Raw genomic sequence first — 16,757 nt, 5'->3', positions numbered from 1 at the left:
ACTGCATTAACCAATTTCTTATGCCAGCTCTTTTTGTTTGTTTCCAATAGCTTTTTTATGATGTTGACCAATGATTTGTTCGAAGATTCAGTCAATCCATTACCTTGCGGATAATACACAATAGAATTTCCCAAGGTAATTTTGTATTTGATACAAAATTCAATCATCTTTTTGGACTTGAAAGCTGCTACGTTATCTGTAATCAGTTTGTTAGGATAGCCAAAACGTGACAAAATATTATTTTCAAGAAACTGAATTATTACTGAGTCTGTAGCCTGCCGAGTGGGGATCACCTCAATCCATTTTGTAAAATAATCTGTCGCTGTTAAGATCCACTTGTGTTGAGCTGAAGATGTGGGATGAATCTCTCCAATAAAATCTAGGCCCCACTGTTGAAACGAAGCACTAACTTCGACTGGTTTGAGAGGTAGAGGCTGCAACTTTCTCCTTCCCTGAAAGATCTGACATTCATGATAGCTTGTGACAGTTTTATAAACATTAGCAAAGAGGGTAGGCCAATAGTACCCTGCTCTCAAAATTATTTTAGCCGTCGTCTTCCAAAATAGGTGACCTCCACAATCTCCCTTGTGAAAATCATTCATGACCTATTTTTCTTCCTCCTTGACCAAACAATTCAACAAAATGCCTCCGGGATCTTTCCAATAAAGTGCATTGTTCATAATACAAAATCTAGCAGCCTTCAGTTTCAAAGTTCTACCTTTATTTTTAGCCATCCCCGGTGGTGGCAAAAGGTGCTGAAGCATGTATACAATATTTGAATACCAAGGAGAATGAATAAAAATTTCAGATACCTGAACAAGCGAACTATCTTCATCTTCTTCAAACATGGCAACAATCAAGTTTATGTCCAAGGCATGCAAATTAGTCTCCGCCATCAATTTTGCTAGACCCTACCCCTTGATTAGCTTTCTTGGCTTTATCTCCAAGTCATATTCTAATAGAGTTGTGATCCATTTACCTCGCCTCCCTTCCAGATCTATTTTTACGAAAACATCTTTGACTGTTGCGTTAGGGACATAAGCAAGAATATGAGAGTGCAGAATATATACCCGGAAATCTTTCAAAGCTTTCACCAGGGAAAGAGCTTGCTTCTCAATAATGTTATATTTTAAGGCTACATCTCTTATTGTCCTGCTGAAAAAGGAAATTAGCTTTTCAAGCTGGTCTCTTTTATGCATTAGAACTGTTGCCATAGTATGTTCAAAAGCGAATGAAAACAATATGAAATCCTGGGAATAATCCGGGCTAATTAAAATCGGAGTTGAAGAAAGAGCCAACTTTACCAGGTTGAAAGACTTCATGGCTTCTTCGGTCCACTTGACCACACTATCTTTCTTCAACATATTTGTAATTTCCCTCAAGTGTTTAGCTAGATTCGGCACAAAATGATGTAAGAAGTTCATCTTACAGTTAAATGCTTGGATCTCTTTCTTACTATGAGGAAAATCAATTTTCTGAATGGCTTCCACTCGAGCAGGATCAATGCAGATGCCCTCCTTTGATATTATGTGACCGAGAAGCTTCCCCTCGTCCATGGAAAACAAGCTCTTTTTGGGATTGAGTGATATTCCATATTTTCTACAACGCTGAAAAACAATTTTCAGATGGTAAAGATGCTCCTCATCTAAATTTGAAAAGACATTCAAATCATCAAGATACACTACTAGAAACACATCTTTTTCATTTGTGAAGGTGATGTCCATGGCCTGCTGAAATGTTGCACCAACATTCTTTAAACCAAATGACATCTTGGCATAGTGGAATGTTCCCCATGGAGTAGTGAATGTTGTTTTGTCCCTGTCATCCTCATGAACCAAAATTTGATTGTAGCCAGAATACCCATCGAGCAACAACATACGAGATGCCCCAACTACTCTTTGGAGTATGTGGTCCATTTTCGACAACAGATAATTATCTTTCAATGACATCTTATTCAAATTTCTAAAATCAATGCACAATCTAATCTCAGCTATCTTCTTCCGCACAGATACTAAATTGGAGATCCAATCTAAAAATCTTATTGGAACGATTGTACCAGCCTTGTACAATCGATTCACCTCTTTTTCTATTGATGGAAACAACTTCGGATTTATCCTTCTCAACTTCTGGCCAAACGGCTTCTGGTTTGGCTTAATTGGAATGATATGCTGAATTATACTTTTATCGTACTCCTTCAAATCTATATAGTCCCATGCAAATACATCAGAAAATGAAGACAATAAACTAACCTATTTAGCTTTTACCTGAGGAGGTGATGCCTTTGACAACTTCACCATATTTGGATTTTCTACTGTTCCGATATTCACATCTTCAACTCACTTCTCGGTCGGCACTAAGCTTGGTTTGCGGGCTACAGTATCTTGATCAAATAATTCCTCTAAAGGTATAAGGCCTTTAGGGATGACATTGTCCTTCAATTGTAAGACTTCCATCTTATTTACCTCTATTTCTATTTCGCCATCATCTTGCTCACCATCTATAGAAGTGTCTTTATATTTGCCTTCATTTTGCAGAAAATCTTCAATCTCTTTGTCATCCTCAAACACCTGCCAATATCTTTTTGAATTATCAAGGATAGCTAGGCGATGCTTCACATGAATTTCAAACTTATTATTTGAATTCATTGGGATCTTTAAGTTGCTTGCAACTGTAGCAAGGGAATCTGCAATAACATTTTGTGTACGAGGGACACATGTCAAAGTATGATCTGGAAACAACTTCAAAATATCTAAAACCGCATTATGGTAAGCCCGCATTCAAGGATGTTTGGCTTGGTATTCACCCTTGACTCGTTTGATTACTAATTCGGAGTCTCCATAAACTGAAATTCTCTTTGCATTCAAACTTTTTTAGGATTTTCAAGCCCGCAATCAGTTCCTCATATTCGGCTTCATTATTGGAACAATCAAAAGCCAATTTATATGAACAAACTCTTACATTACTCGAGACTTTATTTGGTAGGAAAACTGGGTTGTGTATCCAAATACCAATTCCTGCACCATCCTTACCTACTGCTCCATCAAAATCCATACTCCACAAACTGGCTTCTTCCTCCAAGTGCTGGAATTCTACCTGCTCTTCTACCTTTGGCTACTGTCCATCAATTTTTTGCTACTGGCAGAATGTTGACTGTTTAGCGGTACTTTCAAGCCTTTGTCTCTCTTGATCAAGTACTGCTCTAAAATTTTCTGTTATCTCTGGAATATCTTCGACTTCAACTAGTTGACTATTTACATCATTGAAACCACTGTCAAAATAAAGAACAAAAGATTCTAATTCTGTACGTACATAATTAATTGGATGATTCAAAGGTTTCTCCTTGCTTGTGATCATATACTTCATCTTTTTCTCCCTATATAATTTTCTCAACTGACCAAACACATGAATAGTGGCATATGAGAAATATAACTGCAATGTCCCTTTGAGTTTTGCACCCCACGACCTAGATAAAAGCATGCCAAATCTAGGGGGAATGTCGGCTACAACTACATCCATGAGAACATTCTTTGATAGAATCTAATCTAAAGTCACAGCCAAATCCTTTATGAGACCAATACATCTGACCCTACTGGAATCAAAGGAATAAAGATCATGATACTTGCGAGTGATATCCAAACCCAATTTTTCCATAATTGCCTTTGGCATCGAGTTGTGAGATGCTCCTGAATCAAACATGGCATTGTGCAAGACAAAATTATTCACTCTAAGACTGATGTAAAACGGGGCTACATCACTATCCTTAGATTTACCTTCTAATGTCGGACCAAAAATAAGCTCAGGTTGGTCATCTTCGACATTAACCATATCAGACAGGGGATATACATTCAAAATCTTCGACATCTGACCTTTATAACTACTATTCTTCATTAATTCAATCAAAGGTATCGACACTTTTAACTTAGCAATCTCATTTTCTAAGCTAAAGGTTGTAGTTTTTTCTACCTCTTTGATCGGAGCATCCTTCTTTTCAGACTTATCCTTTGCTACACTTGGCTGATTTGACTTTTCATTTACTGATTGTACTTTGCTGGAAGTAGGGTCTACTGGCTCCTTTCCTTTTTTCTGAACATTTGGAGAATCATTCTTTGGTGGGGCTGCTTCCTTCCGCTTTTGAATTGGATTGATCGTTACATCCCTGCTCTTGAGTGAATATTTTCTTTTCTGCGCTGTCAATGCATTCATATATCCCCTCTGATATTCATCTGATTCTTCTTCTAGGACTGTTTCATTTGCTAATATAAAATCTTCATCTTTCTGTACAGCTAGGTTTTTTGAATATTCCTCATCCTCCGTGATATAAATTGGCAAACCATCTAGTGTGAAAAAGTGATTCTCCTCTCCTATTGGATTGTCATCATCATCTGATTCGGTACCATGGACATAGTTCTACTGTAATGGTGTTTTGACTTGTTGCTGTGCTAATTGATCTTGCGCTCTTTGCTCCCGTTGTTTAATCCTGAACTGTGGTTGCTGCTGACCATGGAAATTTGGATTTCTGATCTGTGTCTCAGGCCTATCCGCAATGGTTATTCTATCAAAAATCTTCTCAATTTTACAAAGCAAATGATCTGAGGAAGAAGCTTCTTCCTTTATAGCCACCTTCTTTTTGGTCTTTGTCCTAGCTCTTTTAGCTGGCAGATTTGCCTCCACACTCACTGCAATTTTCTGCATATCCTCCAATGTAGAAGGATCTCTTTCTCTGAATTGATATGCCATGTCGGGATCAAATCCATTGGGGAATTTTTTCAAAGCCAGCCCCATTGGTGGCCTGATATCAGCTGGAATAGCATTATAAATAGTATTGAATCTAACACAGTAATCCTGGACACTTTCACCAACATTCCTCTTTATGTTTTCATACTCGGAAAGAATTTGGAGTGGATTTTTCTTTACCTCCCAACGATCCAGAAATTGTCTATGAAGAACCACCAATGTATTGATAGTCCTAGCAAGCAGTGCTATGAACCACTTTTGCACTTCGCCTCCAAAAGTTTGCACAAATAATCTCATAGTCACATTCTCTGCTTCTATCTCATGAAGATCAAAGAAATTGCTTATCCTATAAACATGTTGCTGCACTGTGATACCTTGGGTAGCATCAAAAAATGGAATTTTACTTTGGTAATTAGCAGCCATAGCATCCAAGTTCTTTGGAAAAACAAGAGGTGCATATCTAGCAGCCATTGCTCGAGGTGGATTTGAAACTGGCCTTGGGGATGTAGGAGGAGTTGGAACAACAATAGCAGTCGATGTGATGGGAGTGTGAGGTGCCGAAAGAGGTGAAGAAATGATAAATGTTTGAGGTTTTGAAGGGGGAGAAGAGACAACAGATCTTTGATCAGATATGGTGGGCTGAACGGGAATGGTGGGGATAAATGGAGTTTCAGTAGGAATTTCTGAACTAGACAAACAACAGATGAACCAAGAGTAGTAGATGTAGATTCTAAAAACTTGGGAATATTGGTAGCCACAATAGAAGTTTGAAGATTCAAAATATAAGCATCAATTGATCTATTTTCCCTTTCAGTTTCAAGATATTGAACAAACTCCATATTTAGAACAGTAGCACCAACCCCACTTTCAGATATAGTTTCAAACAAAGATAGATCAAAATGTTCATCAAACTGGAGATCTTCAAGATATTCAAAAACAACGGGGCATGAATGAGATCTAAAGACCGGTATCATAGAAATTTCTTGCTAGAGAATTCTTGGAATGAGATTTGGGTTTTCATACACGGGAGGAAGATCAGGATCAAGATTGGCCCTGGTGTATCGTCTGGAAGCGAGTGTGTTGAATTATTTACCAAAATCAAATGAACATTACAAACTTGTTAGCCTATTGAATTCTAAACTGTTCATCCAAAAGTATAGAATTGTTTTAATGTACTGGGGTAACAGTGTTCAGTTCTTCCCCAGTACGGTCGCCACTATGTTATAGCCTAAATCTACCTCAGGCTGAAAAAGGCAGGTCTAGGGTAACATAAAACCATGCTTAACCTGGTAGCTAGCCCTAGTAGGTTGGGAGAAGTCTCTCTCCTTGTCAATCTCAAAGAAAATATGGCAAAACAAGGCTTGAGATGACTGATATGAATACTAATTTTAGGCTAGGTATATGCTTAGAGGATTTTTATTGATTTTAATGGTTGGTTGTCAGATCAGATGAGGAAGGCAGCTTTGGGTTCAGGAAATCAACTCAGATCTGTAGAGGTTTCTGTGGGGCGAGGTAGGCAAGTGTTTTAGCACTTTGAAACGAATGTGATGGTGATTCTAAAGACTGGTGAGGAGTTGGATAGGGCATGCAAGTTTCATGAGTCCTCTTCAAATAACAGAAAACATTTAAAACTACATAAACCCCAAGGCAGAGCACTGAAACACCAATGGATTCCACCCTTTAATATTGATTCATTTAGTTATGCAGAAAAAGATGGATGATGGCACACATTAACATAAGATAAATTGAATAATAGAGGAGAAAACAATACCAAGAGACATTACCACAAGAATCTTGCAAAATGCTGCAAAACCCTGGTTCATTTCCTTGCCAAACTGCAGAAGTGATTTACAATAAATCTCAATGCATCCACAAGAGTCCAACCTTGACAAATGACTAAGAAAGTACAATATATAGGCATAAAACCACCTATGCTAGCCATCAGGGGTTGAATCCATGAGTCAACGAGCTATTTCAACAAAATCTAAACTAGGAACTGAAAAATAGGAAGTGGAACAGCTTGCCTCTGAAACTATGGAAACTAATTCATTTAGCTCAAAACCAACTATAACTAATGTATCTACCTCCTTAAGTCATTTTTCATCATTTTTACATCATAGTACATCAAGTTACATCATATTACATTGTGAATTTTACCATGAGAGAAGAAAAAGTCAAACTAGTACAAAACTAGGCGAAATTCTAAAATTTTGAGCAAAATTAACAAAATTTTGCCTGATGCGCAGCGCCCTGAGCTTGATGCGCAGCACCACTTCAATGCTGAGTTTGGATGCCTTCCGCTTCACCAAATTAGGTCCAATATGGCTTGTTGTAAATCTCTGCCTGTCTACTTTCTAGGACAACTGTAATTTTTGAATTTGCAGTCCATTTTCCCCTCCAAAAATCACTTCTCCCAAGACTGCTTTCTGTGGGTCCAAAAAGTGGCAGAAAGGGCATTTTTTAGGTGTTTTTTGCCCTTTAGGTGACCTAGATCGCCTCCAAACTTCATGAAAATTTCTGGGTTTCAATATTTTTCCATGAGGAATCCAAAAATGCAAGCCATTTTTCAAAATTCCAAGCCAACTCAATGCGTAGTGCCACCAGATGAAAATTCCTGTGTTTTGCATTTAAAAACTGTGAAATGACAAAAATTTCTCAAAATTGCTTCAAATTAGGTAAGAGGCAAGCTTACTAATTGCTTTTCTGAGCCAAGGAAGCTTCAGCCAAAATTTTAAGTTTATCTTGCTCCCTTTTGGCTTCTAAGGCTTTCTTTAACTTAGCTTTTAGGTTTCTTATCCTTGTCTTGCAAATTTTATTCCAGGCCAAGTAGTGATAAGCCATGTGGCGCAACATGTTCTTCTCCTTGTTAGCCTTATCAAGCAGCTTATCAAGGTGGATATTCACTCTTTCCACCCACGATTCTCGGTCAGCCTCTATTTCTTGTTCTAGTGATGTCATCTTGATTTTCCTTCTTTTTGCCACTTTCTGTTTTCCCTAATGGTTTGCAGCTCCATGATTGTTTGTTTGTTCTGCAATTGCTTGTTCTCTTGCTCAAGGAAGTTAATGATCCACTTAGCCCTCTCAAGGTCAAGTGATAAGGCTTGGATCTCATCTTCTTTCTCTTTGATGACCACATCCTTGAGTCTTGAGCTTTGGGAGCCCAAATCAGTGTCATCTTCCTCAACCAAAACAAAATCCCTATATTTCCCTTCAGAAGACCCTTCATCATGCATTTTTTTCTTTCCATTGTCTTCTACCTATTCTGCTGAAGAAGAAGGCAAAGCCCCGTTCACCCCAAGTGAAGATAGCATTTTCCTATGATCTGGTGAAGGAAACGAGACACCTTCCACCCCTGGTGGAGATAATACTCATTTGGCAACTGCAAAAAGTCTTCTTGTGCCTTTTTCATAGGTTATAAACACAGGAATGTGAGCCTATTCAGTTTTGCTTTCAGGCTCTTTTTGTTGCCCGGAAGGTTCACCTTCCTCTTGAGGATCTGCAAAAATTTGAGGCCCCTTGGAGATTTCATGGGCAATGAAGGTTTCCCATGGCACTTTTGACTGAGTGAGCTAATGCACAACAATAATCTTCATGACAGCAAAGTGATAAATGTTGTTGAGTTGCTGTGTGTATGGTTTTCTCTTTGCAATCATAGTCATCCTCTCTATGTTTTTGAAAATGAAATATGGAATACTCATCATTCTAACCCTGGTGAAATGCATAAGTAATCTGATATGATAGGCATAGAGTCTGGGGAACCTACCTTCACATGTGAAATATTTGATGGTGAGTTTCATAAGTGGAACATACCGGTCCTCCAAGAACTTGAAAGGAAACACCCTGCTCAATTTACCATGATATTTGGCCTTAATATATGGTTCATAATGTTGGTTGCTGATATTATGTCTTTTGTTCCACCTTTCCCCTACATCTGGCATTCTATTTGCTTATGAAATAATGGCTGGTGAAAGAGTGAAATTGATGCCAGCAAGGTGTACCATATTGTTCTCCATATTTATGACAGATTTCCTTGCTAATTCATGATGATACTTAACCCTCTCAATCATCTCACAAAACTCAAAGCAAGATTGATATCTGAAACAACTAGTAGCAAGGGGACAAGTAAGGAGTTTAGCAATGCTAATAGGTTCCTCTCTAATAATTTTCCCACCCTTGTGAGGTCTCCTAGGTTGTACATTTATTTCTCTTGAACTGTCACTTAGTGTTTCCTCTTCATAGCTTGACTCAGTGCTTTTTTCCATGGTGCTTGATGCTTGTCTTAGGGAAGTGATGTGATGATGATATGGCGGAAAATGGTAATGAGGGAGGACAAGGGAGATTATTATGAAGAAATTTTACTAATGGGAAATGGAATTGGGGAATGAAGGGATAAGTTTCGAGAAACTAGGGTTTAATGAGGGATTTAGGGTTTGATGAAGGGAATGAGTTGTTTTAGGGGAGCGGAACATGGAAAATGGGATAAATGGAGTGATTTAGGCATATGGAATAGGGAAAAGGGTTTAATGGTGTTGTTTATGATTATGGAGTGAAGATTGCACAATGAAATGGAAAGTAATGAAGACAAGTTAGGGTTTCACTTTCAAAATGCAAAGCTCATGAAGAACACAAGTATGAGATCAAATTCAGCTCTAGGACAATGATAAATTACTTGTAGAATAGCAATGTAGCTTTTTTGAGGGTTATTGATCATTTTGGAACGTTTTGGCAAGTTTTGGACTGATGCACACCACACTGGGCCCAATGCGCAGTGCCCTCCTGATGCGCAACGCCCGTGCGAATTAACACTGGCAGAAAGTCATTGATGCACAGCGCCACTTTGATGTGCAGTGCACTGCCTCTGATGTGCAGCGCCAGGCAAAGTTGCTTGGAAAACAAGGTTTTTGACTTCCTTAGCTCAATTTGCCTCCAAATCGCGATTTTTTGCTCTCCAAGGGTATTTTGCACAATAAAATGATGAATAACACTCCTTTCACTTTATATATGGATGGCTTTTAATTTTTTACTTATCCCAAACCCACTTTTCTAATGTCAAAGTCACTTTTGATCATAAGCTCTGTTTTTTCATTTGAATTGACCTTTCTTGATCATTTGGTAAACTGATGCATTGATGCTTTTGCTTTTGTCTGTAGTGGCTGGAGTTGGCAAGGTGAGCAAGGGCAGCAGCTGGAACTTATTACATGTAGAAAACATTTCAAATTACATAAATTTTGTACATAGAAAATAAAAACTCTGTTTTCACCTCAAAACAGAGTTTTGAGGTAAAAATCATTTATTGAGCATATCATCAGTGAAATTTTGATCTTATGAACTTATTAGACCTCCTCATGTGCCTGCTGACCTTTTATTGAGTTTTTGATGACCATGGTGGAAAACCCTAGACCTAGTGAGACCTAAAACCCTAGAACTGATTTGTAAAATGGAATTAAATAGAATGACAATAAATGACATGAACATGTGAAAACAGGCCAACAGGTAAATACCATGAGGGAAATTTAACAATCAACCAGTACCATTAGTTGATCCATGACCTAATGGAATGAAGTTGATCGGATGGGACACTAATATGCATGCAAAAAGAGAAATTTGATCACTGATGGAGGGATCAAGATATCGACACTAACACCACACACTGGGTGCCACGTGTTTGGTGGAAGAGAGAGAAAACCGCTCACATCGGACAGGTAAATGTCATGCAACTTACCCGCCCGATATGAACGAAGACCGTAGGATCTTGAGGCTCCAGATCAATGACGGACATGAAATCCGATGGATTAGCGGATTCAATGAACTAAACAGGTCAAGTTGTATAAAGTTTGAATTCCGTCATGAACAATGAGTTGGCAGAAGAATCATGTTCGCGGGCAATCTAGGAGTTAAATGGAAATAACGACCATTCAAAAATTTCCAAGAGAACTCACACTCAGTTCGTTATGAAATGGGTGGCCACCTCCCTGTGAAGCGTTACACAGTGATGATGACGCAGAACAGGGGAATTCAAATAGACAAAGGCAGAATCACCAGAACGCCGGGAAGCGGAAATGAACAATCAAGAAGCAGATTGGCTTTAAAGCCACGAATTGACAGAGACAAAGCAAGTAGTGAAAAAAGCGAGATAAGAAAGCAGAGAACAGAGGGAAGAAGCTGAGGCAACCTGAAGGCAGCATCGAGCTAGATAGAGCCAGAGAGTCTATGTACTCCAGAGAAGGCTTGATAGATTCAAGCGAACTCCTCTGTACATTCCTGTCATGTATGAGTCTTAGATTGGGCTCATACTACTATGACCAATAGAGGTTGAGTTTCAGTAAGGAGAGTCTGTCTACTCCAGAGACTTGGGGGATCTAAGTCCAGTCTTACTGATTTATATCTATTGAGTGAGACTCAAATTGAGCTCACTATTGTAAAAGTCTGCTTTGAAAACATAATAGAGAGGCCACCACTGGAGGCTAGACCAGGAGCATTGGGTGAACTCATTATTAAACTTGTTGTGTTTACATGTTTTCCTGTTATGTTTTCTCTAACTAATTCATTGTCTATGTATTTCGAAATCTTATCGATCCATTGCATAAAGTAACATAGGCACATCCATGTACATGAGTCTGTAATACCTTTAATTCTTTATCCTAGATAAATTCCAGATCAGTTGGCATCCTCATGATCAGATAAATCAAACAGAGGGGTAGATGAGAAGCAAGAATGTTCAACCTCCGTGTTTCTGGAAAAAGCAGATGAAAAATCAAGTGGATTTTCGTTGAAGCATTTTTCCTCTCCACTGTTGAATGATGGACTGACATAAGGTGTGTTTTGCGAATGATCAACAATGGGTGCATCCGTTGGTGGATTTACACAAGGAAAATTAGAGATAGAGTAATCATGGAAGATGTTAGGAAAAAGCGGAGGAGGTACAAACAGAAGGAGATCATCCTTTTCCATGGGTTGATGTTCAAGTTCCCAATGATACTGATCATAAATGACAGTGCATGTTGGTTTTGCAACACCAACTTTGTTGATGGCTTGATCCTCATTGACAATAGGTGTAAAGTCTAAAACGAAAGAACACAAGAGTGAAATCCAGAGGATCAATAGAACAGAAAGACATAGGCTATGGTAACAGATGCATGTGACAACTGATGGGTTTTGCAACCAAATATGTATGAAAATTGACATAAGTGATGCTAGGAGGATGTGACAACTAAACAGTCGTGTGTGCATGTTCTCCCACATCACTCTACGATGGTGAAGTTGTTTGATGAGGGGATGAAGGAAAATCACTTGCGACAGTGACAATGTCTGTCTGTGATCGTGGAGATCCATCACCGAAGTATGCCAAGCGGAATTTGAAATTCCACTTCTTCTTGGGATTGACTGATTTGTTAAGACAATATTTGAATATGTCCCAAGGGTATTGAAACTTCATTTGTATTTTTTGAGCTTCAAACTGCTATACACATAAGCACTGCCAAAAATCCATAGGTGATTCTTATGAGGTCTTCTATTGTTTTAACAGTTTTTGGTCAAGAGATTCCAGATCAAAATAATGGAAAGTAGATTCAATGAGATCACAAAAATCGTCAAGTGAGTGCACGCTACTAGGTGGCAAGCTACTGCATCGTCATTGTGGGGATTCACAAAGTGTGTGTGAAAGCAGCAAGCTGGCCTCTTCATCGGAGAAGTCATCTACATCATCAAGAAATGCATAGAAGTCTTGTAAGTAATCAGGCTAGGCTACTTCGCCTTCACCATCATCCGTGAATTCTGACAAGAGATCAAAAAACTCCCTCATGATGTCAAGATGTTCAACATAAGAGAAACATCGTAGAGGGATGAGTCTAACAATATCCATGACGAATATGTGAAGATTCAAAACAAGATGTAAGGGCTCAAATTTTCATTTGGCCCTGCTAGTGCCAGAAATGTTGACGGTGTTGGACCCGCCAACAGGTCAGGAGACCTCCCTGTAAGAAGTCCCAACTAGACCTCAGACCATTTGGTGTAGGAGTCCTAGCATTGGGTCGTACGATATCGCCTTGACCGCAGTTGCGCATAGAGGCAAGCAGGATTTCCTTGTTGGTAGCAAGGGTGTGACCTGTGCAACAAGCCAAGGAAGGTGCATGAAGGGTTCTAACACATGGAAAGGGGAATGAGTGTGCCCCTTGGAAATTTGCGAAAACACACAGCTTGGAAGGGAACACACGAACAAAGATACACCAACGGGTAGGAAGGAAGGTGACCCAATGATCCAAAGTGATGGTCAAACCAAAAACATATCTCAATAAGATTCATACATACATATATAGAAAGAGTCCATAATTACATGCGTAAGAAAATAACTACATATATCATTAGAGTAACCAAGACAATTGAAATACAATAACAACATATGCATGAAATCTGCTCACTATGTTATATTAAGAGTGAAATATCCAATCATACAGTACAACCATGAACAACCACTAGTTCTAACAGCGAAACATTACAGTCATTGACGCTTGCTCCTCCAAAGAGATGTACTAACTCTGCACTATGGAGAAGCCAAGGCTCGTTAGAATACACTCCAAACTTTCTCTAAGATACACCTATAGGAAGATTTGCTCCCAAAATCTTGTACAATGAGTTATAAGGTTTTATAAAAATAAAAGGGTGGGGTGGTGTTTGAAATTCCTCTTTGTGACTCTTCACCTACCCTCATGATTCTTCAACTATTACATGATTGTTAGATTCGACCATTGACACTTGGTCTTTCACTTTTACATGATGTTACATTACAATCTGCACATGTACCCATGTGAGAAAAAATAGGTTTGAGAAATCTATGCAAGACACTACTAAGCCTCAAACAACTGTGGGATACCAACTCTTTGATGTCATCATGATGGTAAATGGTTGTGAACTGATAACAAGATTGGTAGTCCGTGATGGTGTCCGCATTCTCAATGGTGAGATCTTGTTGAAAGAGAACTCTTGCCTCCGTTCGCCTCTATTGCATTCGGGTACACTAATATGGCACCTCTGTCCAACTTTCCTGCTAACATGTGCATCATAGTCTTGAGTGTAGCTAGACCAGTAACATAATGATGCATTGTGTCTACACTGATCTCCAAGTTTGCGCTGGTGGCTACATGCATCAACTCATCAAAGTAGATGTCCAGCTCTGTTCTGACTTGGTTCCATTAGAAAAATATTATATGTGATAGAGAAATGCAAGACATATAATATGCGAGAAAAACACAAACACATAAAACCAGAGAGACACAGATATATGTGGTTCACCTAGTTTGGGCTACGTCCACCTTGAACAGCCAGCCCTTCCTTTCTATTATCCAGCAAAATGAAGAGACACAACCTACAACAGATCCGATGTAATATCCTCTGTTTTCTTTCACAGTCTCACCTCTCTGTTTCTCACTCGAAGAATACACATCTATTTTACAGCCTCAATACAATGCCCTCATACAAAGAGAGGGGTTGCCTTCTAGGGAAAAAAACCATAAACTAAACATAAATTCTACCTTCAGATCATCCACCTATTGAATGACCTAGATTGACTAGAAATTACTATACTTTTACAAGTCCCCCCTGCACTCCCCCACATGGAGGGGTGTACAATCTTCCTGGGGTATACATTTGGCTGAAACAAATACCCCTAAATAATCATGCTCCACACCCAACAATCTCCCACTTGGAGAATGATTGTAGCAACACCACTGCTGCTTCATTTGCTGGACAATGACTCATCTTTGGACCTGGATGTTTCTCATCTTCATTGTCATCCTTGAAGACCAATTGAAACTGAGCATATTCTGAGTTTCTTCCTGGTTACAACTTTTGTTAGCATATCTGGAGGATTTTGGCTAGTGTGTATCTTTTCCAGCTTCAACTCTCCATCTTCCAACACTGATCGTATGAAATGGTACTTGAGCTGTATGTGTTTAGTTCTGGAATGTAATGCTGAGTTCTTTGCAAGATGAATGGCACTTTGGCTATCATTGTATAACATGTCGATATCATGCTTCTTTCCCAATTCATCCATAAACCTTTGTCACCAAATCATTTCTTTACTAGCCTCTGTAGCAGCAACATACTCCGCTTCTGTTGTTGAAAGTGAAACAACACTTTCGATTTTTGAAAGCCCAAATGGCAACTGTTCCACCTACAGTAAATACATATCCTGTAGTTCTCCTCTTGTTATCTCTATCACTTGTCATATCTGTATCAACATATCCCTGTAGAGAAATGTTTGAACCACCAAAGCATAATTCTTGATTTGTAGTACCTCTCAAATATCTGAGAACCCATTTCATTTCCATCCAATGTTCTTTTCCTGGATTGTTCATGTACTTGCTTACAACTCCCACTTCATGTGCAATATCAGGCCTTGTGCAGACCATTGCATACATTAAGCTTTCAACTGCTGATGCATATGGAACTTTAGACATATAATCCATGTCTTCATGGGTCTTTAGGCACATCTCCTTACTAAGTTTGAAATGGCTAGCAAAAGGTGTACTAACTGGTTTTGCATTGTGCATATTAAATCTTTTCAACACCTTTTGTATGTACTCATTCTGAGACAATGTTAATTTGTGATTTTTTTTGTCTCTAGTTATTCTCATACCAAGGATTTATTTTGCTGCTCCCAAATCCTTCAATGCAAATGAATTTGCCAATTCTCTTTTGAGCACATTTATTCCTACATGTTAGACCCTGCAATAAGCATGTCATCTACATACAATAACAATATAATATAGCTACCATCATTTTGCTTTTTCAGATAAACACAATGATCATAGTGACATCTAGTATAACCTTGTTCCGACATAAACTTGTCAAATTTTAGATACCATTGCCTTGGAGCCTGTTTTAAGCCATACAAGCTCTTCTTCAACCTACACACTAGTTTCTCCTTCCCTTTTACCTCATATCCTTCTGGCTGCTACATATATATCTCTTCCTCCAAATTGCCACGGAGAAAGGATATCTTTACATCTAACTGCTCAAGATGCAAATCTTCAACTGCTACTAGACTTAAAATAGTTTTGATTGAAGTCATTTTAACAACAGGAGAAAATATTTCATCAAAATCAATACCTTTCTTCTGTGCAAACCCCTTCACCACAAGTCTAGCTTTGTACCTCTATTTTCCTCCATCTTCTTCCTTCAGCCTGTAAACCCATTTATTCTGCAATGTAGTTTTACCTACAGGCAACCTGACTAATTCCCAAGTCTGGTTATGCACTAAGGAGTCCATCTCTTCTTCCATGGCTAGCTCCCACTTCTTCCTGCTTTCAACCTGCATTGCTTCTTCATAATGTTCAGCTTCACCAGAATTAGTCAACAATAAATAATATAATGAAGGAGAGTATCATTCAGGGGGTATACTTATCCTGGTAGATCTTCTAACACCACTTCCAGGTGTTTGGGGTGCTTGTTACTGTTTTGGTGGTTGCTATTGTTGTGGTTGTTGATTATTATTATTTTCAGGCACCTTTACTTTTTTAGTGATTTCATCAAGAACTGTGTATTCCTTGTTTTCTTTTTCCTGTTTCTTTTCCTGAAACTGATTCTTATACAAGACCTTTTCATTGAATATTAAATCTCTGCTCCTAATGATTTTGTGATTTTCATAATCATATAAGCGATAACCAAAATCATTAACACCATATCCAATAAAGGTACATTTCTTTGATTTTGCCTCAAGCTTTGTTCTATTTTCTTCATTAATATGGACAAAGGCCTCACAACCAAAAGGATTTAAAAAAGAGTAGTTTACCTTTTTACCTGTCCATGCTTCCTCTGGAACACCACCATCCAAGGAACTTGAAGGCCCTTTGTTTATTAGATAAATAGCAGTATCTACAACATCTGCCCAAAATTGTAAAGGCAATCCTGCATGCAATATCATGCACCTTGCACGCTCCATGATTGTTCTGTTCATCCTTTCTGACACGCCGTTTTCTTGTGGTGTTCTTGGAACTATCTTCTCTCTGTGAATTCCATGCTGTGAA

Source organism: Pinus tabuliformis, chromosome 3_2, assembly GCF_031772625.1.
Source record: "Pinus tabuliformis cultivar Carrire ecotype Pingquan chromosome 3_2, CPIR1, whole genome shotgun sequence".
Lineage (NCBI taxonomy): Eukaryota > Viridiplantae > Streptophyta > Pinopsida > Pinales > Pinaceae > Pinus > Pinus tabuliformis.
The sequence above is the reverse complement of the archived record's forward strand: the minus strand, read 5'-3'. Positions refer to the sequence as shown.